This window comes from Chiloscyllium plagiosum, unplaced genomic scaffold (genome assembly GCF_037043375.1).
Source record: "Chiloscyllium plagiosum isolate Xiang-an unplaced genomic scaffold, Cpla_swu_hap1 HiC_scaffold_3, whole genome shotgun sequence".
Lineage (NCBI taxonomy): Eukaryota > Metazoa > Chordata > Chondrichthyes > Orectolobiformes > Hemiscylliidae > Chiloscyllium > Chiloscyllium plagiosum.
The window spans coordinates 119,598,855-119,622,811 of NW_028270141.1; positions in this window are offsets into that span (position 1 = coordinate 119,598,855).

The following is a 23,957-nucleotide window of genomic DNA, read 5'->3' on the forward strand; positions in this document are numbered from 1 at the left end:
GTTAAATAGCATAGATAAGTAAACAGTGGAAAGACAAAACACACGTTTTGGGGCGGCACGGTGGCACAGTGGTTAGCACTGCTGCCTCACAGCGCCTGTAGACACGGGTTCAATTCCCGCCTCAGGCGACTGACTGTGTGGAGTTTGCACGTTCTCCCCGTGTCTGCGTGGGTTTCCTCCGGGTGCTCCGGTTTCCTCCCACAGTCCAAAAGATGTGCAGGGTCAGGTGAATTGGCCATGCTAAATTGCCCGTAGTGTTAAGTAAGGGGTAAATGTAGGGGTATGGGTGGGTTTCGCTTCGGCGGGTCGGTGTGGACTTGTTGGGCCGAAGGGCCTGTTTCTACACTGTAATGTAATCTAATCTAATGTAATCTAATCTAACACGTACAGGCAAATGCAAAGAGTTTGTGAGTCCATTCGGTATTCTAACAATAGTGGGGTATAAACTGTTGAGAAACCAACTGGTGCGTCTGTTCAGGCTTCTGTACCTTCTCCCCGATGGTAGAGGTTGTAGAAAAACGTTGCCAGGATGGGATGGATCTTTAAGAATGCTGGCAGCCTTTCCTTGACAGTGGGCCTGGCAGATGGATTCTATAGATGGAAGGTTGGCCATTGTGATTGTCCGGGCCGAGTTCACCACTCCCTGGAACCGTTTCCGATCTTGAGTGGTACAATTGCCATACCACGTAGTGATACATCCAGACAGAATACTCTCGATGGCGCACCTATAAAAGTTGGCAAGGGTATTCGCCATCATGCCAAATTTTCTCAGCTGCCTAAGGAAGAAGAGACGTTGTTGGGCCTTTCTAACCAGTGTGTCAACATGAAGAGTCCAGGAAAGCTTGTTGTTGATGACCACTCCCAGGAGCTTGACACTCTCCACTGTGAAGGGGGGACATGAGTAACATCCCGCCAAAAATCAATAATGAGTTCCTTGGGTTTGCCAGCATTGAGAGCTAGGTTGTTCTCAGTGCACCATTTTTCCAAGTCTTCCACCTCCTGTCTGTAGTCTGTTTCGTCGCCATTTGAGATTCGACTGACTATGGTGGTGTCATCGGCGAACTTGTAAATGACATTAATCTGCTATTTGGTGACGCAGTCATGAGCATACAGCGAGTACAGTAGGAGGCTGAGTATGCACCCCTGGGGGGGCTCCAGTGTTGAGTGTTGGTGAGGATGAAATATTGTCCCCAATCTTCACTGATTGTGGCCTGTGGATCAAGAAACTGAGGATCCAGTTGCAGAGAGTGGGGCTTAGTCTGAGATCACAAAGTTCAGTAATCAGTCTCGAGGGGATAATACTGTTGAAGGATGAACTGTTATCAATGAGTAGGATTCTTACATAGCTGTTCATGGTGTCAAGATGTTTTAGGGAATAAAATTCTTCCTTAATTCCGCCCTAAACTTTATCTTAAATCTATGTTCCCTGGTTTTAAAAGGAAGGGTTACTGAAAGGAAATGTCCGCTAAAAGAAATGTTTCTTTCTTTTGATCCTATCTATATCTTCACAATTGTGTGCACATCAGTCAGGTGTGCCAACCCCAATCTTCTTTGCTCTAAAGAAAACAATCACAATTCTCTTAACAGTTGAAAAGCTTCGGTACAGGCAACATCCTGGTAAACCACCTCTGCACAGTCTTTGGTGCAATCACATCCTTCCTGTCATATGCCAACCAGAAATGCAAACAGTATTGCAGCTGTGGCCTAAATTATGGTATAAACATCTCCCATTACAAAGGAACCTCGATCATCCGAAGGCCACAGGCGGGGAGTATTTTGTTCGGTTAATCGAATTCCAGATAACATCGTTAGCCACGCATCGGGACCTTGTGACCTTGATCGGATAATCCAAAATTCGATTAATCGAATGCCAGATAATCGAGGTTCCTCTGTATATAACATTATCAAGATTTCAGAGGAGTTGGGATCCTGAACCAGGGCTTGTCCACTGCGACTGCTTGTCTTTTTCTTTTTCTCTCTTTTTACTTACCTCTTGTCCTGAGTTCAGATGGCATCAATACTGGTAATGAACCCCAGCACAGACCTCACGATGACAGGTGAGTCCCTACTTAATTTTCTGGGGCAAGCACAGGACCTGGCATTGTTTAAGCAACCTGTGGTTGCTACAACAGCAGAGGCAACATCAGCGAGGTAGGCCCAGTGGCAATAAATGGCACCTGAAGATCAGCGACTTTGTCATTAGTTTGGTCCAGTAGTGAAATGGTGATTGAAAGGCATCATGGTAACACAAAGAGATGGACCCAGCAGCGAGAGATACAACTCTCACATTGGTGGGTCTAGCACAGGCAGCCATGGTAGAGGAAAATCAACCCAGTGGTGAAACAAGGCACTCGAAGAGTGGCGACTTCAACATTGGTTGGGTCCAGTGTAGGTGGTGGTGAGATGGCGAAGGAGGGACGGTGACAAAGGCATAATTTCTAATGAGCTGGCTTAGGAGTGATGGATCTCTTTAAGTTATATCTTTCTATTTCCATGCTTATTCTTAAAACTATTCAAAGTTAGCGAGTTTTGAGATGATTTGTAGATCAGGTTGAGGTTCTGGATGTAGGTTTGCTCGCTGAGCTGGAAGGTTCATTTTCAAACATTTTGTCACCATACTAGGTAACATCTTCAATGAGCCTCCGAATGAAGCACTGGTGGTGTAGCCCACTTTCTATTTATATGTTTGAGCCTGAAGATCGGTGACTTTGTCATTAGTTGAGTCCAACAGTGAAATGGTGATTGAAAGGCATCATGGTAACATCAAAGAGATGGACCCAGCAGTGAGAGATGCAACTCTCACATTGGTGGGTCAAGCACAGATGGCCATGGTAGAGGAAAGTCAGCCCAGTGGTGAAAGATGGCACTTGAAGAGCGGCGACTTCAACATTGGTTGGATCCAGTGTAGGTGGTGATGAGGTGGTGAAGGAGGGATGGTGACAAAGGCATCATTTCTAATGAGCTAACTTAGGACAAATGGACTCTCTTTAAGCTATATCTGTCTATTTCCATTCCTTTAAAACTATTCAAAGTTAGCGAGTTTTGAGATGATTTGCAGCTCAGGTTAAGGTTCTGGTTGTAGGTTTGCTAGCTGAGCTGGAAGGTTCATTTTCATATGTTTCATCACCATACTAGGTAACATCTTCAGTGTGCCTCCAAATGAAGCACTGGTGGTGTAGCCCGTTTTCTATTTATCTGTTTGAGTTGCCTTGGGCTGGGGATGTCATATCTTGTGGTGACATCATTTCCTATGGTGATGTCATTTCCTGTTATTTTTCTCAATGGGTGGTAAATGGGATTCAAGTTTATAGTTTGTAGATGACATTATATAGACAACAAGCAAAACTAATGTCATCTACAAAATACCTTGCAAGAACTGTAACAAATGCTACATTGGACAAACAGGCAGAAAACTAGCCACCAGGATACATGAACATCAACTAGTCGCAACACAACATGACCCACTCTCAATAGTATCCTTACATACAGATGAGGAAGGACACCACTTTGACTAGGACAACACCTCTATCCTAGGACAAGCCAATACAGAGACACGCACAAGAATTCCTAGAAGCATGGATTTCCAACCGGAACTCTATCAACAAACACATTGATTGGATCCCATTTACCACACTGTGAGAAAAAGAACAGGAAATGACATCACCATAGGAAATGGTGTCACCACAGAAATGGCATCACCAGCCCAAGGAAACACATACATATAAACAGAAAGCAGGCTACACCACCAGTGCTTCAGTTGGAGACTCACTGAAGATGTTACCTAGTATGGTGACAAAACGTCTGAAAATGAACCTGCCAGCTCAGCGAGTAAACCAGAACTATTCAAAGAGATTTTCACTACATTTAGTGACAATAAAATCATTCATTCATTCATTCATTCCATCATAACCTCGCTGCTCTTGTATTCAATACATTAACTAACAAGGACAAGTGTCTTAACGGCTTATGCCCAAAACGCCCATTCTCCTGCTCCTCGGATACTGCCTGGCCTGCTGTGTTTTTCTAGCACCACATTTTTCAACAAGTGTCTTAACAACCTTCTTAAACACCTTATCAACTTACCCTACTATGTCCTAGGGGCTATGAACATACAGACCAAGGTCCCTCTTGATCCTCTGTACTTTCTAGGGATCTACAATTCATTATGTATTTCCTTGCCTTGTTAGTCTTCCCAAACTGTATCACCTCACACTTTACAAGATTAATTAAATTTGCCATTGTTTTTCCTATTTGAAAATACCTCATTTGTCATCCTGCTGGCTAAGACTTTCCTCCACACTAATTTCCATGTCATCTACAGACGTACTGATCATGCCTTGTACTTTTATGTCTAGATCATTTAAATACATTAAAAACAGCAAGGAACCCAGCACTGAACCCTGGTCTTGCACTGGATATGGGCCTTCGGTGACAAAAACAACCTTAGACCATCACCCTCTACCTGTGATCCAGGTTTGTAAGCAGTTGCACATTATCATTATGCTGTCCATAATGCCTTACACTTTCTGAAGGCCAAATCAGGTTTGTTGCTACTGATGCTGGCCTTTGCAGAACAATGTAAGTGAATGGGTTTTCCACTAAATTCTTACTGATGTGTCACATTTCCTGCAGTCACTACAATTCAGAAGTGTCTAATTGTGTATAAAGCACTTTTGGATATCCCAAGGCTACGCAAGGAATTACAGAAATGCAATTTTTAAAAAATGGCAAGCGAAAGTCTTTATTGCAGAGAAATTTGTTCCAGTAAATCTTCTGGAAAATGTCCAGAGGTGATGGTGGTACGGAAATTCAGAATGGTGCTGTTCTTGTTTACCTGAACTGCTGGTCATTTCCTGCTATTTAGCACAACTCAGTGACAGCAAACATTGCCATATACTGCCAACATGGCTCAGCTGAGGCACTCTCATAGATTCACAGAGTTGCTAATGTGCAGATGGAGGCTTTATAGCCCATTGTGTATGCAATGGGGGGTTTGACTTTGTCTCATATGTGTTATGAGTTAAGCCTTGCTCCAGAGTTTGAACATGTAATCTAGGCTGAAACCCCTTTGCAATATTGAAAGAGCATGGTATTATGCAACGTAGAAAGATGACAAATTTTTATTTTAGTTAAGGATCCTCTTGGAAGGAGTCACCACAACATTTCGAGTTTCAATTTCAGATGGAAAGAGTGAAGGAAGAGTTGCATGTAAGAGTTTTACCATTGGGTCAAGGTAATTATACAGGCCTGAGGAAGGAGTTGGCCTAAGTGGACTGGACAAGAATACTAAAGGGCAGGACAGTTAAACAACGGTGGCAAACGCTTAGGGAGATACTAAATAACTCTCACTTGCAGTACATTCCTGAGAGGAAGAGGAATTGTAAAAAGGTAAAACTTCATCCATGGTTTTAACAAGATAGTCAAGGATAACGTAAAGGCAAAAACTAGGGCATATCATACTGCAAACGTTAGTGGCACTCTGGAGGTTTGGGAGAACTTTAGTAACCCTTTGCTGACATTTAAAAATGAAATCGAAAGAGTTAAGATGGACTCTGAAAGGGAACATAACACTGATACCAAAAGCTTATATAAGTATAGAAAGAAGAGGGAAATAGTAAAAGTACATGTTGGCCCTTTGGAGGACTAAAATGGTGAGGCAGTAATGGAAAATCAGAAATGGCAGAGGCACTACATCAATATTTTATCTGTTTTCATGGTGCAAGATAATAATTTCTTCCTAAAACCTACAGTTACTACAGAGGAACTTGGTGGAGTTACGAGAGAAGGTATTAAATAAACTGATGGGATTAATGGCAGTTAAATCTTTGGGGCCTAATGGCCTACGCTCTAGGGTATTAAAACAGGTGATAGCAGAGATAGTGGATGAAAGATTTTCCAAAATTCCCTGGATTATGGAAAGGTACCAGTGGATTGGAAACATGTTAATATGACACCCTTATTCACAAAAGGAGACAGGCAAAAACTGTGAAACATAGACCAGTTAGTTTGACCTCTGCAATGAGAAAATTGCTGGAGTCAGTCATAAAGGAAGAAATAGCTGAATACTTGGAAAAACAAAGCTTAATTCCCCAGTGTAAGCACAGTTTCATGAGGGCATGTTGTGCTTGAAAAACTTGCTGGAGTTCTTTGAGGATGTAACCGGCAAGGTTAGTAATAGGGATTCACTGGGTATGGTATGTCTAGACTTCCAGAAGGCATTTGACAAGGTGCCGCATAAAAGACTTACCCAGAAGGTTAGATACCAGGGGTTAAGGGTAATATATTGGTGTGGACAGAGGATTAGCTGACTGACAGAACATAGAGGGTCAGGATAAATGGGTCCTTCTCTGGATGGAAAACTGTAACTAGTGGAGTGTCACAGTTCTCAGACCTCAACTATTTACAATCTATATCAATGATTTGCAAATAGACACAGAGTGTAAAATAGCAAAGGTTTGCAGATGATACTAAAATAAGCGTGAAAGCAGGCATTGATGAGGAGATAAAGAGTTTACAGATAGGCTAGGAGAATGGGCCAGAATCTAGCAGATGGAGTTTAATGTGGATAAGTGTGAGGTTGTCCATTTTGGCCTGAAAAATAAAAGGACAAATTAATATTTAAATGGGAAGCAGATTCAAAATGCATCAGTGCAGAGTGATCTTGGCATCTTTGTACATGAATCAGAGAAAGTGGATCTGGACGTAGGTTTGCTCACTGAGCTGGAAGGTTCGTTTTCAGATGTTTCATCACCATACTAGGTAACATCTTCAGTGAGCCTCTGGATGAAGTACTGGTGGTGTAGCCCGCTTTCTATTTATATGTTTGGGTTTCCTAGACTTGATGATGTCATTTCCTATGGCAATGTCAGTTCCTATGGCGATGTCATTTCCTGTTCTTTTCCTCAGAGGTGGAAAATGGGATCCAAGTCAATGTGTTTATTGATAGAGCTCCAGTTGGAATGCCATGCTTCTAGAAATTCTCGTGCGTGTCTCTGTTTGTCTGGGTACACAGTGGGTATGCAGGTGTAGTACATAGTAAGAAATACAAATGGAATCCTTGCAAAAGGACTGGATTGTAAAAGTAAAGAAGTGTTGTTGCAATTATATAAGGAGTTGGTGAGATCACATCAGGAATATTATAGCCAGTTTTGGTTTCCTTACTTGAGGAAGGATTTGGTGATCCTAGAGGCAGTTCAGAGGAAGTTCATCAGACAGCACAGCGGAACGGTGGCACAGTGGTTAGCACTGCTGCCTCACAGCGCCAGAGACCCGGGTTCAAATCCCGCCTCGGGCAACTGTCTGTGTGGAGTTTGCACATTCTCCCTGTGTCTGCGTGGGTTTCCTCCAGGTGCTCCGGTTTCCTCCCACAGTCCTGCAGGTTATGTGAATTGGCCATGCTAAATTGCCCGTAGTGTTAGGTGAAGGGGTAAATGTAGGTGAATGGGTCTGGGTGGCTTGCTCTTCGGAGGGTCGGTGTGGACATGTTGGGCCAAAGGGCCTGTTTCCACACTGTAAGTAATCTAATCTAAAGTAATCTAATCTAAAAAAAACAGATTCCAGGGTTGAAAGGGCTGTCCTGTGAGGAGCAGTTGAATATCTTGAACTTGTATTCGCTGGAGTTCAGAAGAATGAAGGGCGGTGGGGAGAATCTGATTGAGGTATATAAAATGCTAAAGGGGTTTGATAAAATGGATGCTGATCAAATATTCCTCCTTGTGGGTCAGTCTTGAACAAGAGGTCATAGGTGTAGAGTGAGAGACGGTAGTTCAAAACTGAGATGAGGTGAAACTACTTCTCTCAGAGGGTTGTGAAGCTGCCCCAGAGTGCAGCAGAGGTAGAATCAATCAACAGGTTCAAAATATAAATAGATGCGTTTCTCATGAAAAGTAGTATAAAGGGGTACAGGAAGCAGTCAGGAGAGTGAACCAGGATAAGATCAGCCATGATCATGTCATATGGCAGTCCAAGCTCGACGGGTTAAATTGTCTACCACTGCTCCTAATTCCTATGCAACTGAATAAACTAGCAAGATAAAAACAATGACTGCAGATGCTGGAAACCAGATACTGGATTAGTGGTGCTGGAAGAGCACAGCAGTTCAGGCAGCCCATCCGAAATGCACTTTCTACAGCTTTACCGGTTATAACACCTCAGGTGCAGATCCAGGTACCTTTCAAATGAGTGGAAGTTTTCCACTTCAACTAAGAAGCTGGGCAGTGAATTCCAGATACCCACCACATCTGGGTTGGATTAAAGTATTTTGGCCCTCTAATCCTTATACCAATCAGTTTAAATCTGTCCCATCCAAAAATGATGACTGACAGTTTGCTGTCAAACGTTGTTAACACTGATTGGTCAAGACATTGCCCTGAGAAATGAATCAGATAATGGCTATCACCTACTTTGTTGTGTCGAAGCATGTAGTGTGTGTATGTTATTTCTTAAAATGTGTCTTATTTTCCCTTTTGTAATGCTGAAATAACTCAGAGCTTATGGTTCCACTGAAATATATAGATTACTAGATTACATCAAGACAAGCCAATAATGCATTGCAATAATAGAAACCAACAGGCATTGGTGTTACAGGGGATAGATTTCTGGCTTGGAACAAGCATGTCTTTACTGCCTGCCATATTGAAGGCTTAAGAAACAGTCCATGATACCCTAAAATGTATATGACAAATTCTCCATTCCTCCCAAGCATCTTCACAACTGGACCAAACAACTGACCTGTGGGAAAATATATAGTTATTATCTTTAAAAAGGTTCTTAAATATAAAGATGCTGGTTGAAGGAGATATATAGAATGTCACGATAACAGAATGATCTAGTTTTACCTTGATCTGTACATGAGCCAAAAATAAGAGAGACTGAATGGTTACAGCTACTTAGTTACATGGCACTTGTTCAGAATACCAATAAGTCCATGGAGCACAATTCATTTCTAAAGCACTGCTCTATGAAAAAAATGTTAATAATTAACAGCCTTTCTATTAAATTGCTTAAATTAAAGCAAATGTACAATAAAATGAAACATCCAGCTGGCAACTGTTATGGGTCAGACAAGTCCTATGTACAGTAAATGGGTTTGTTTTGTAATAGTGCTTTTGTTCCCAAATGATAATTGAGTTATTATAGAATGAACAACTGAAACCAAACCACAAACGGTGTAAGGCCGACAGTTGCATTTTTTTCCCTGAACTTGCATTTGGATTAGATTTTGATTGAAGCCTGTTTTATTACTCTACAAGGAGTCTCATCCAGAAAAGAATACATAATTCAATAGGAATTTTTAAAAAACTCCCACAACCATTATAACCACCAGACTGACAAAACCAAATGTTAAAGAAACAATATGAGGTTCATTGATGACGTGCTGTGTTTTAACAAGAACTTATTTTTGTACCAGTTAAGAGGCTGATGATCTAAGTAGCATTCTCTGTTACTGGATGATATGAGTACAATAAACTTTCAGTAACAATCGTACATTCCATAAGAATGGTTCACTAAGTAATATCAAGACTGTAAGACATAAATAGCTTTTTAAAAAAATGATAAAGGTAGATTATTGCTACCCTATCTCTACTCTGCAAGTTGAATTTGTTGGGGGGGTGGCCCAATACGTTAGGGTTTTCAAGTACTGCACTAATATTGGTGTCAGCTGTGGTATTGCGGCAAGATCTTGAGCAGAGATGAAAAACCATTCTAAACAGTGAAGGGAAAGTGAAATCAGCTTCCTAGAAGTCTGATTCCCCATTGTTCTCTTGAAGTTGTGAGAGTAGTTTCCACAGTTTCCTTTTCAATAACACAATGATCTGAGATGTTTGAAGAAGGTTGAAAGGGAGAACGTAATTTTAAACATAATAATTGAATCCTTGACAAGAAAAATATCATAATTTCAAATTGATTTAAAATTAGTTTAAAACACACATAGAATAAAACGGATATGGACAACTCACCCCCACCATTTCAAGGTATTTGGCAGGTGCACAATGGAATACCAGATCCATTGAAAATACTGGAAGCACTTCTGCCATGAGACCTATTGCTAAACTAATAATGTCATTATTTATGTTTGCTAAATAACATTGGCACAAAAATGTCCTTTTTGAACCAACTTGGCTTTTTTTAAGAATTGTGTTACTGGAATCTCAGTCCATGCAACATCCACTACAAAATGTTTAAAACTACAATTTGATTGGTTAGAGTCAAGCTGCATTGTTTTTATCACAATCAAGCATAAGAAGATCAGAACCAGAGTAGGCCATTCAGTCCATTGAGCCTATTCTGCCATTTAATGAAATCATAGCTAATCAAACTTTTCCATGTCTTTTACACTCACTATACCCATACCCTTTATAGCACAGATAATCAGAAATCTATCCATCTCTAGCTTTAAACATACTCAAATACTAAGCTTCCACAGACCTCTGGGGTAGAAAATTCCAAAGATACATAGTCCTCTAAGTAAAGAGATTCCTCCTTTTCTCAGTTCTTAAGTGCATCCCTCTTATTTTTAAATTGTACCTGATGGTTCGAGACTCCCGAGTGAGGGGAAAAATCTGTCCTGCATGTACCCTGCCTATCCCTTTGAATATTTTGTAGATTTCAATGAGACACTTCTCATTCTTTGAAATTCTGGAGAATACACGCCCAGTTTGACCAAACTCCCTTCATAGGATAGTCCCACCATCCTGGACAGAAGTCTGGTGAACCTGAATTGAAGTCCCTCAAGGCAATGATATCTTTCTGGAGCCAAGGGAACCAGAAAGCACACAATGCTCCAAGTGTAGTCTAACCAATCATTTTACAGTTAAAACAAAACTTCACTATTCCTGTTCTCAAATCCTCTCACAATCAAGGCTAACGTCCTATTAGCCTTCTACGAGCTTGCTGCCTCTACATGTTAGACTTCAGTGGCTCAATGACAAGGACACCCGGTTGCTTTGAATATCTATTATTTCCAATCTCCCACCATTAAGTAGTAATGGTCGTCTGGCAAACCTGTGGACTGGTATTAGCTATGATTGGTCATAATTACAGCTGGGAAGGCAACCTTTAATGTAATTGACTTGCTGTGGAGAACCCTCACCAAATGACTCCAAGAAACACCTTACTGTGTCTGTCATTACATGAGCCAAACCTGGGCAAACTGGTGAAGTTCAAAATCAAATATTTTCATTCAGTGAAGTGAGATAAGTGAAATTGGGAGCAACAGACAAAGATTAAAGAAAAACAAAAACAGACTTGGACAGAAAGAACTGGACAAAGTAATAGTAAAGACAGGCAGATGAAACAAGAACCATCAAAATTAAAACAAAGTAAAGATCTTCAATTACCATTTATTTTTCCAGATCTAACTGACTGATTGATTCCCTCCTGCTAGAATTACTTTACCTTTACAAATCTGAAATTGTTCCTTTAAACCTTTCCAGTTGAGTTCAATGTTCACTGTATTTGCTGGTGGTTGATCAAACTAGTGAAGCAAGGGTGGAATTGCTTCACTGAGCGCATTCTTTCTGAGTGACTTTTTGGTAAACATGCCAGGGGATGTGCCAGTCAGCTCTTAAAGTTCACAGCTGTTGGCTCATTCCATTTTGAGGATGGGCCTCATTGGCAATCTCCAAATGCAGACAGAAAAGCAACACCAGAGAACAGGGAGAAAGTGAGGACTGCAGATGCTGGAGATCAGAGTCAAAAAGTGTGGAACTGGAAAAGCACAGCATATCAGGCAGTATCCGAGGAGCAGGAGTGTCAAGGTTTCGGGCATAAGCCCTTCATCAGGAATGTCATTGTCAGTGATGATTGTTGCGACAATAAAAATCAGGAAAACGCAGAGGCCAGAATTGTATAGAGGCAGAAACTTTAGAGGATTTTCGGGCTGGAAATATTTATAGAAATAGGAACTTGCAAGATTGTAGAATGATTTGAAAACAAGGATGCGAATTCTAAAGTTCAGGCATTGACCGATCATGGTTACTTTAGGTCAGCAAGCACAGAGAAGGAAGATAAATGAATGGAATGTGATGTGAATTCAGATAAGGATTGATGTGTTTTGGCTGAGTTCACATTTATGGAGGTTGCAAACTGGGAAGTAGACTAGGAGAAGATTGGAATCATCAATTCTTGAGATAAGAAAGGGATAGGTGAAAGTTTCAGTGCAGGTCAGATGAGGCAGGAACAAAGTTGAACAAGGATATGGAAGTGGACGTAATAGTCTTGGTGATCAAGTGGATATATGGTGTAATGTGGATGACTCAAGCAATATCAAACATTGTGTGGAAATATTAGTTATGAATACATAATGATTAAGATAGAATAAAATGACTGAAATATTTTATTCTTAGTCAATCAATTATTTTTTAGGATTTTATAAATTTATTTTATAAATTATTGTAGAAAGAAATCACAGAAAGATAAATAAATTATGGGAAAGGGTAGAATATTTTCTCAGATTTTAATTAAATACATATGTCATGTAAAAATATCAGATATAAAATGAAAGTTAAAAGTAATAATGATTACGTTTGATTATTATTGTACACAATGGAGCACAAAGATGAAAATTCCTTACTCTCCAGAACATTTCATTTTTCTGAAATCTTTGCATCTGCACAAATAATGGCTATGTTCTGCATTCATTTGTTTTGGAGAGTTGGTGATTTTTAAAAAAATATTATTTTAGAGAAAAATATTTGTGGGGTTTATGAAACAATAAGTTGTGTATTTTTCTAGTGTTATTTAATCTCTTGAATTGGGTACAATTCAACATATTTCAGTGTACATGAACTTTAATGTCAGGTTTTCAGAGTAATATGGGTGAATCCTAAAAGCTGAATTGTAACTAATTCTGAATACTATTTACAATGTGAGGATTCACAATTACAGGAGTACAATATCCAGCACACCATACAGAAGTGATTTGCAGTCCCTTCCCTCATTCACAGATATACCTGCACAAGTAAATAGATTTGGTACAATACAATACACTCTGTTTGTGCTTCTTAAATTTATCATCAGCAGCAAAAGATTACGAGAAGTCTTCTAATTGTTAGGACATGAAAAGAAATACAGAAACATTGATGAAAGAAGGGTGCATTTTAATTTTAAAAGAAGTATGCAATTTTTTTTAAAAGAAAGATTTAAATGGCTGTGGGGAAAAGCAATCAAACTAAATCACTCTGTCAGAGAGTCCACAAGGATGAAATGGGTCAATGGTCTTCCTCATTGATATAAGATTACATGGGTTGAATTTTCAGGCCTCCTGCCCTGTGGATATTGAACAATAGTTCCCTGAAAATCTTGGGAAAGAGTCTACTGTGGATGTGAAAATCATGTGGCTTGCCATTGGATGATGCATATAGAATCCCAATTGCAATGCAAGAGGAGTACTGCTGAAACACTTCTGCTACTTACCCAGAATTAGCTCACAGTTCCAGTCAGAAGATTCAACAGCTAGATCTGTGCTTTTTCTTATATAAAGTCAATTGGAGCAGCTGTGTTCCTTCAGATGTCACGAAGGCTCTGTTGCATAAATTCTTGTCGCAATGTTCAGATAAGCTTTCTTGTAAAAATGAACTAACTTGAGAACTTGACACATTTGTAATGCCAGAGTTTGATCATGGATGTTGAGACACATAGATTTAAATGTAGTTTTACATGTTATATTTACATTACAGATTTACATTTCTACTTCACATTTACATGTCATTTATTATAACTGTCAATGTAAGTTATTCCAGCAAAACCAAGCATTATACCAGTTAAGTGTCACTGTTATCATTGGCTTTTGAAATACTTTAAAACATTTACCCATCACAAGAAACACTGGCCATACTTAAAAGAATAACCTGATGTTCTTAAATCTAATTAGGAACTGGTGGAAGCAAAGGAAGGTATTAGCGTTCTATGACCAGTAGGAGTCGCCTTTGTTAAACACATAATATGAGCCGTGGCCAAAGTCGCGTTGATAGTTGCATACATACTGCCTGGCAGTATTTATACAAAGGTGCACAACATTATACATGCACATATATGCGTTCTGTACACACATATATACGCACGTATATATGCATTCTCTGCACACACATAAGGCAAAGACCTACATAAAGTATTCACCAGTAACACACACAATAGCTATACACATATAAGACAGAAATACATGCACATCATTAGTTTGAGTTCAACATTGTGACAGAAAATAGTTTTGGCAAGAAGAATGATATTGTAACGATAATCAAAGTGCAAAAGGTACAAATTAGGAATAAAATGGAGGCAGATGTGAAACACTAAGCAACTGCAGAGGAAATAAGTAACAGCTTCTTAAATTAATGTGTAAACAGAATGCTGGGATGGATATGACCGATTTATCACTTAACAGTCGACCAAAGTCGATCAGGAGGACTTTACCAAACATTTTATATTATAAACTAAATAACAATTAATTTAAAATTATTCAAAAGGGAAACCTAGAACTATGAGAAGAACTTTAAAAAGGATTAAATGCAATGTTACATCAGATGAAATAACAGCAACTTCAAGAGCACATTGGTAGGGTGGGTCAAAGGTTAAAAAAAGGCAATAAAAATGGTAAGACCAGGGAAATTAAAACAATGCCCCATGTGTTCATTATAGAACGTAACTAAATTGTTTCTATTTGAAGTAGACTTATAAGACTAGATACATTCGGAATCACAGAATCTTGACAGTGCATGATGAGGTCATTCAGCCCATCATGTCTGCACCAGCTCTCTGAATGAACATTCTCTTGCCTTCTCCCCACAAGTCTGCACATTGTTCCTTTTCAAATAGCAGTCTAATTCCCTTTTGAATGCATCAATTGAACCTACCTCTACCACACATTCAGGCAGTTCATCCCAGACCCTAACCATTCGCTGCGTTGAAAAGACTTCTCTCACGTTGCTTTTGCTTCATTTGCCAATTACTTTAAATTCAAATACAACCCCTTGAAAAGGTTACACTCCAAATTTCCAGGCCGAATTTGACTCGGCGAAACAGAGACAAAGATACATCAATTCATCAGAAACAGATGAGTTTGAAAGAAAAATCAATAAGATGCCTACTTGTCCAGAAAACATTAAATGGGCCTTATTTTGTGCTAAGTCTGTCAAAATAGAAGACCAGACAAACTTAGCTCAACAGGGATACAACTAATTGCTTTTCCTTGCATGATACACACAACAAACGTTTTATCTGATTTTTAAACCAATGTGCACTGAAACAGCAAACAGAATTAAAATATTAGATCAGGGAAAATATACCTAGTACACATTAAATATGGTCAATAGGTTGTATCATGTCATATGCAGTTGGAGCTTTGGAACTGAACACTGTGCAATGGTGTGGAGATCCGTCCAGTGTTCTACTGCACAAGAGGAGCTCGTGGAATTTCAGGGCGGGTCGATTCATGCGCATGGATTTTGGATGAATCAAATCAAGCCAGCAAACTTATTTGAAGCAATCACATTAAATTTTAATAGTAAGATCATTAAATAAAAATAAAGGTACCAAGTAGTGTCCACTGCTCACAGAACACAGCAAGTTAGTATTCAACGGAAAGGTTGGAAAAGAAAATAGTAGAGAGAGTCGTTATTAACGGAGAATTCATTCTAACCTTGTTTAATGAATGAAATATTGCCCTCTGTTTCTGGTACCTGATTTTCAAAAGAGACATTTGTGTTGGGGAAGATTCAGCAGATAAAAATAAAAGAACACCTGGAATTTATTTCCAGGTTATGTTAAGAATTCAAAGAGGAATTTCAGAGGGAAGGTGTTTCAGTTTTCCAAAAGTACTCAAAAACTTGCATTTATATAGCACTTTTCGCAATCACATGGCATCTCAAAGTGCCTTACAGCCAATGAAGTGCTTCTGAAGTGTAACCATTGTTGTAATATAGGAAACACAGCAGCCGATATGTGCACAGCAAACACAACACACATACATACACACAAACAGCGATGTGATAATGACCAAATAATCTGTTTTGAAAGGAATGGATTATATGGATGCAAATTTAGTTTGCACCATGAACACAGGACAAATGCACATGAATAGCAAATTAACAAACCACAAGCAAGAGGAGTTTGGATTATTTTTGACCACAGTGGGTGTGTTGAATTAACTCTCAGAAGAATGGCGAGTGTTGTACAGATTAGCATTTTTTTCAAGTATCACAATAAGTACAGAAAACAGTGTTGGTATTCTTTGTGAAGCATAAAGTGGTTGTGCATTTATATAGCACCTTTCACAATCAAGGATGTCCAAAATGCTTAACAGCCAATTGTGTATTGTTGGGCAGTAATCACAGTCAATGGAGGGAAAGTAGTGGCCATTTCCCCCCACAGCAATGTCCATGAGTCAAATCAAATTGTTTGTTTTCAGGGATTTGATAATGGGATAAATAATGATCTGGATATTCGAGAGAATTATTCTGTTTCTCATCAAAATGATGCAATGGAATATTGTACATTCACCTGAGAAGGTAGCCAGCACTTCAACTCCTTCAAAAGTCAGCATTTCTAGCAGTCCACAATTCACCTGGATATTATTCAGCTGGAGAGGGTTCAGAAGCGATTTACCAGGATGTTGCTGGGTGTGGAAGGTTTGAGTTATAAAGAAAGGCTGGATAAGCTGGGACGTTTTTCACTGGAGCGCAGGAGGTTGACAGGTGACCTTATAGAAGTGTATAAAATAAAAATAATGAGGGGCATACATAGAGTTAATGGTAGTTGTCTCTTCCCTAGGATGGGGGGGGGGGTGGTGTTTCAAGACTAGGAGGCACATTGTTAAAGTGAGAAGAGTGGTTTTAAAAAGACTTGAAGGCTTTTTTTTAACAGCAAGAGTGGTTCGCGTGTGGAATAAACTTTCTGAGGAAGTGATCGATGTGGGTACAATTGCAAAATCTAAAACATATTTGATTAAGTACATGAATAGGAAAGGTTTGGAGGGGATATGGGCCAGCAGTAAGCAGATGAGACTAATTTAGTTTGGGATTTTGTTCGGCGTGGACTGTTGGACCTAAGGGTCTGTTTCCGTGCTGTATGGTTCGATTACTCTGTGTTGCACTAGATTGTCAGTCTTGAGTTTGACAACTAGTTTGGGTTTGAACCCACAATCTTCTGACTCAGAGAGTTACTACTGAGCCAACGTCCTGTCCTTTGCTATTATGCTAAGGAAAATAGCCAGTGAATGCAGGATTAGACTGATCATCTGGTATTGTCTTTTATTTACATGTGGTGAGAAAGGAGTAACTTTTCAAAGTTTTCCTCTGGAAGGAGGAGAATTTATCTCAGTGATAGATATTGTCACTTAATTAGTAACATCGCATGCCTTTAATTAATAAAGCCGTACGCTGATTAGGTAGTATACATTTAAAACCACATACAATAGTGGTCAAACGAAAGATGTTTGTGCAAGGATTTTTTTTGCTGGGATTCGTGATGTGTTTTGAAAACATTTCATGAAACACGTGAACCAGGTTCTAGAACAAACTAAAATTGCAATCTCATTATCAGTTCGGGCAATATGACCAGTCATATCTAAATCTGTTCATAACTCTGAATTGTGAAAACGTTTAATTTTTGGGTAATGCTTCGATGTATCTGTTTAAGTCTTGCTCAGAGTTAAAGCACCAATAATGCTCTGCGGCATTACTGATCAAACTTGGGAGAAATAACAGACCAACGTTGAAAAGAAAACAAAGAATCTTGACAATCTGAAACGGAGAGGAGTCAAGTATCGATAACAGAGAATTCGAGACGAGCCAAAGGACTCCTGCTCTGGGTCATTCTGAGATCGTGCAAGGTGTACGAGAAATTCAAGTCAGCGTGTTTTCTTGCCTACCTCGCTTCGGACGAGGGTGGAAATGTATTGGGAGACGCGCAAAGGAAACATTTCATCGAGAGGTTTAGTAAAAACCAGAAGAATTGTGGATACTTGAAATCAGAGATCAAAACAGAAATTGCTGAGAAAACTTAGCAGGTCTGGCAGCATCTGTGGAGAGAAATCAGAGTTAATGTTTCGGCTACACTGACCCTTCCTCAAAAATGTATGTGTGAGTGTGTGTTTTAAAAGGTTAAGTGTTTTTGATGAAGTGTCTCATCCCGTATATTACGAGTAGTATCGTCGTTTTAATAGTTTTAGAAGATGTTAGTGGCATTCAATCTCTACCGACATCTTCCAGTATTGATGAAAGGTAATTGATCTGAAATTTGACAACTCTGTTTCTCTCTCCACAGATACTGACTGATATGCTACATATTTCCAGCAGTGCTTGTCCCTCTATAGGTCTTGCTGAGGCAGTGGCAACACTCCCCTCCGCCCCCCCCCCCCCCCCCCCAACCCGAGTATCGAACGAGCTGAGACCCGCTGGCCTGAGTGGATCTGGCCTGAGCACCACACTAAAGGCAATTATTCAAACACCGTTTGATTTTCTTCCAATCTCTGGTGATCTGATGTGCATTTCTAAAAAATAGAAGAATCTAGTTTTATTTTTAAAAAAAGACTCAGACCTTAATTTTAATAATCCAAAAACCACAGTTTTTTTAAAAATTGGAAGAAATCCAACATAATGCTAGAGAAAGCCCACAAATTGAAATTTCAAGGTATGGGTCTGCCTTGAAATTTCAATTTGTGTCTGAAAGTTATCTGCCCGTTCTTATTCAACTGGGTTTAGTGAGTGGAATCACAACACAAACTGCCTGTATTTCCCAAAATAAAAATTTGAGAACATTCTAACTTCAAGCAACTTTTTTATCTCTCTTTTTAATGGATACACATCACGAATAACCGCGATGAGTTCTCTTCTCGTTAGTTCCCGCGCTGAAACAAAGCAAGTTACTTCAAGACATATTCGAACAGATTTCAGGAATGTACCGAGTGGTGTCTCCATAAAATGATTCCCTGGAGTACGGGTTGCACAGGTAGTTTTTCTAAAAACAATCCTATGCTGTGGAGGGGGTGGGGGGGGGGGGGGGGGGGGTGATGTTCACCAAAGGCAACTCAAATGGAGATAATACCTGAGGAGAGGTGACAGATGAAACGGATTAATTTAAGATCCTGATGAATCACCACTTTGGAACATACATTCTAGATTTAAAGTTTTCGCCTCTTCTAATTCACCAACGCAAATTAAACCGTTTTATTTGAATTGATCTCGCATTAATATTCTAAAATATCTTCTTCCGACTGAGAAGTGCGCCAACCCACCTGAAAGTCTTATCTTCTCTCTCTCTAACGTTGTGACAAGTGGACTTATTGTCTCGTTTCATTTTGCAGTTTAACCGCCGGAAAAAATGATGTCGCCTAACCGGTTCCTCCTGACTTCCAAGCACAGTACCGGTTCCCACCGGTGTGTTGCTTCATTTTCTGTGAAAATTGTGTTGCTTCATTTTCTGTGGCCGTGAAGGAGCGGGTAATTGGGTATAACGGACCGTTTAAAAGTAGTTGCCAACACGAAACAGCAATGCAATGGGACGTTGAATTTCTTCCAACTTAAAAAGATGTTGAATTTTTATTTTTAAAAATGAATATGCAGTTATTTAACTTTTTTGCTGGTGATATGTGATATAAGTAAATAGGCCGAAAGGATGTTGGGTTCCCTGAGATATTGCTATACGCCAATATTTTTTTCTGTATTGATTAAAGTAATCAGGACTTTATTAAAAAAAAGGAAACCGAGAATAACAGAATTTCAGCATAACATTAAGGATAACATGCAGTTAATTTTGCATGAATGTAATCGTGCTTGCAATGAAGTGTTAATTTGCATGAGATACCGAGCGCAGCATAAGAGGACAAAAATCACTAATTAGGATTGCAGAGTGTCTTGCAAGCTTCAAGCACTGTTTCAAGTGCCTGGCTGATGCAGAAACGCTTTTATGCAAATCTGTGACAGGACATAGCAATTTCAATTTTGGTAAAATAAATGATTGATATATATATATAGAAATATGATCATTCAAAGGTTAGTGGGATTTCGCGTTTAATTAAAATGGGGAGTACACCAAATTCAAATTGATCTCTAGTTTAAATTCAAATGTTAAATTGAGAACCATAAGTCTGAAGAGCGATTGGGATGAAAGGATCTTTCAATTATGAGGCTAAATGCTCTACTAAATTCACTCTCCTTTATTAAGATGAGCAGCGGGATGGAGGTGCATATCAACGGCTAATGTGATACAGTCAAAATGGGTCTCTGCATTTGAATATACCCTTATGAAGCCAAGCCTGCGAAAGGAAATTGAGGTTGCATGTAGTATAGGTTATTACACTGCAAGAAAAGAAAGAGGGGTCATAAAAGAAATGCTTCAATAGTTACAATCTTCAACAATAAAGTGTTGAATTTATGAGATATCAATAAAGCTACTCGACCATTCTGAATGCTGTCGTGTCCAACTAATTTTAACATCTGTTGCAACAATCGGAGAGGTTACACGGGAGAGGTGCAGTGGGACTAGACGTTCCGGAATGAGGAAATGATCTGCTATACTATTCCTGTGCCGCAAGCCATCACGTACGTAAAGCCTCAAAATTGCTTCCTAAACTAGACAGTCATGTAACTGCATAAGGCCGGCGTGTGTACTGCCAGCTAAGTGTTATTCTGGATCTGAAAATGGTCCAGTGTACTGAAAATGATAAGGCAAAAGTCTGTCCGACTATTCCTAATCTCCCATAATTAGCTTTCTTTAACATGCATGAGAGCTCCGTATATTATATTCATATGAAATAAAAGCAAATCCATATGAAATGGCAATAGTGGATGGGGGGGAGGAGGGGAGATGTGCCAAATGTGAGATCTTTTAGTCTAAAATATTACTCTATACGTCGTGTGAGTCTCCCAACCCACCACGACCTCATATTCTTCTCTAGGTGTCTGACTCGAATGACAAAATAGCTTATTTTTCACTACATAGCTGGGAAATGTAGTGACTGATAATAGAGATTTCTCTTTCATTTTTTACGCTTGACTTAGTTATTGTTGCTTTTCTTTTCCCGTGATTCCTTCAGAGGATTAGCTCTGACTTCACCACTATTCGCGGTCAAAGTGCCCCAACTCTATATGACAATTGACGTGGATCAAGGGATTGCTAAGAACTGATTTGTGCCAGCGAACTCATCAAGTAGGCTGTTTGAGGCGCATAATAAAGGCGTTTTTTGGTGAAACGTATTCAGTGCAAAAAAAAGATCCGCACAAATTGCCTCTAACGTCTTAAAAAGTAACGCTACAGCTATCAATAGCTTTTATTTTACGGATTACAATCCAGGAGTTGGGAACTGGAGCAAAAAGTAGCAGAATTTCCATACACAGGGACTGCAGTCATATATTTAATCGGTTTAGGATTTAGATAGATCAATGATTGATAGATGGTAGCCACGGAGAGAGGATCTTGCTAAACATACTTAAAGAGATAAGCAGGTAATGGGGTAAATCAGAAATCGACAATGATGGCTATTTGGAGAGCTTTACTTTTATTAAATTACATTCCCCCCCCCCCCCCAAAAAAAAATCACCTATCATTTATACAACCAACTTATTTGCGGACACACGTAGGGGCCCCGAGTGAAAAGTTGTCGAGGAATGAAGTTTTTCTTTATCATCTAATCGAAGTTAATCTTCCCTAAGTGCGTGCTGTCTGCCTGCTCAATAAACTGGGTGGTTCTTTTAGGGGTGCAGACAGGGCGATAATTAACAAACACGCAGCCGAGAGAAGCGCACAAAGGCCGCTTTGACTTCCTCGCTGCTGGTCGCCTCAAAGATGGTAGCAGCACATCTACTGCTGCCCCAGCTTTGTGTCGTCACTACCCCACCCCCTTCACAACACATTAAAAAAAAGGCACACGGAGGGAGTGGGATACGTCTTGTTTCGTAACAGGACAGGAAGCGAACTTATTTCAAACTCTGCCAAAATTGGGAATCTTGTTAAACTTTTGCTGACAAATTCTGCTGGGCGATGACGTGTTGACATGGGGTGGGTTGGGGCGGGGCGGCGGGGGGGTTTGGAGGTAACGGTGGCGGGGATGGGGTGGGAGGGGGTTGGTGGTTGACTCCTGGAAAAAGTGTAGCACTCCTCCCTCTGGCCCGCAGAAACGCCGCTGTGGCAGCTTGCAGATCAAACTAATCAAAGTTGTCAGCACAGCGCTGAACGTTATAACTGCAGCTCTCACCCTCCACCCCATCCCGCACTCCTACCACCAGAACCCTCTGACCAGCCCTTTACACACACACACATATAGCTAAGTCCGTTGTGGCAGACAACTGAAGATAGCCCTTTGCAATTAGTATTTGCGAGGTAGCGAGCCGTTTTGCGATAAGCGCCTCCAAGGTGGCGCTTTCGTGAAATTGCTCTTTAAATAACTGTTTACCTCCTTGTTCGTAGCCAAGACTCAACCTTTGAAGAACAACGAGCTCGCATTTTTTTGCGTCAGGGCTCATTCACTCGGGTTCTTTGGTAGGACTTTCTTCTTTTCAATTCTCAGTGTGTTACACCAATTAAAGGACGACGTGCTGTAAATGTAATGGGCTGAGGGGTGATTGTTTTTGACAAGCAACAAAACACATAGATCCACCCATCAGATTAGGCCATTCAAGGGAGGTTCATGCTGGTCAATTGCTTGAATGGTTCATGAACTGTAATTCTGGGACTCGTGTGAAAAGGTCTCTTTGAAAAGGGAACGCGCAGCATCTGCAGGGAATGGGTCTAGCAATGGTCCTGGCTTGTCATTAGGAAAATAGATACCATCCACCTCATTTCATGATACTAACACACCACCGTTAGAGATGACTTTCTGACGAAAAAAACACGTTACCTGCACTTCAGTTTTTTATCATCGTCGAGTCGGATTTCCAGTCTGTCCCGTTCTCAAACCCTCTTTTAAACATCTTGAAGTTGGTGTAAAGTGACTTTTCCTGAAAAAACACGGTCGAGATCCGAGACCTTTCGTAATCCACTGACCATGTATTAACTTACCGTTTCTTCCAGTTGTTTTGTATCATCACTGTTTGTTATTTGAGCCTGTGTGTGTCTACGTGTATGTGTGCGTTGGAACTTCTGCGTGTGTGTTGTTGGAGACTCTCTGTGTCTGTGTATGTGTCTGTGTGTCTGTGTGTGTGTATCTGAGTGTGTGTGTCTGTGTGTGTGTCTGTGTATATGTATCTGAGTGTGTGTGTATGTGAGCGCGAGAGAGAGGGTGTGTGTGTCTGTGTGTGTATCTGTGTGTCAGTGTGTGTGTGTCTGTGTGTATCTGTGTGTCTGTGTGTGTCAGTGTGTGTGTCAGTGTGTGTGTCTGTGTGTCAGTCTGTGTGTGTGTCTGTGTATCTGTGTGTTTGTGTGTGTCTGTGTGTCAGTGTGTGTGTGTGTCTGTGTGTGTCAGTGTGTGTGTCTGTGTGTCAGTGTGTGTGTGTCTGTGTGTATCTGTGTGATTGCGTGTGTCTGTGTGTGTCTGTTTGTGTGTCTGTGTGTATCTGTGTGATTGCGTGTGTCTGTGTGTGTGTCTGTTTGTGTGTGTCTGTGTCTGTGTGTGTGTTGGATTAGAATGGGATTTGCGGCGACTGTAAATTCTGGACTGCTCATATATGGAGTTGTCACTCAAAGGGTTCCATGTGCAATATCTATTAGAGTGAGAGGCTGTCTGAAGTTTGACAGTTTGACAGCCGATTCGATTCTCTCGCATCCCTCGTACTTTTAATTGCAATGCATCAAATTGGAATTTACGAAATCAGATGGTTCATGGTACGGGAGACTGCATTGGACCAAAACATATCCATAACTTACATAGAGAACAGATCACGATTGCCTTATCTCCAATGTTGAACTGCAGTTGTTCCAGCATATTAAACATTAGAGTCAAACATTAGAAACTCTTATAAATTGAGACAGCTTACTAACCAGCCAATCATTCATTTGTCTACAATTAGGATGTCATGTTAAACAATGCG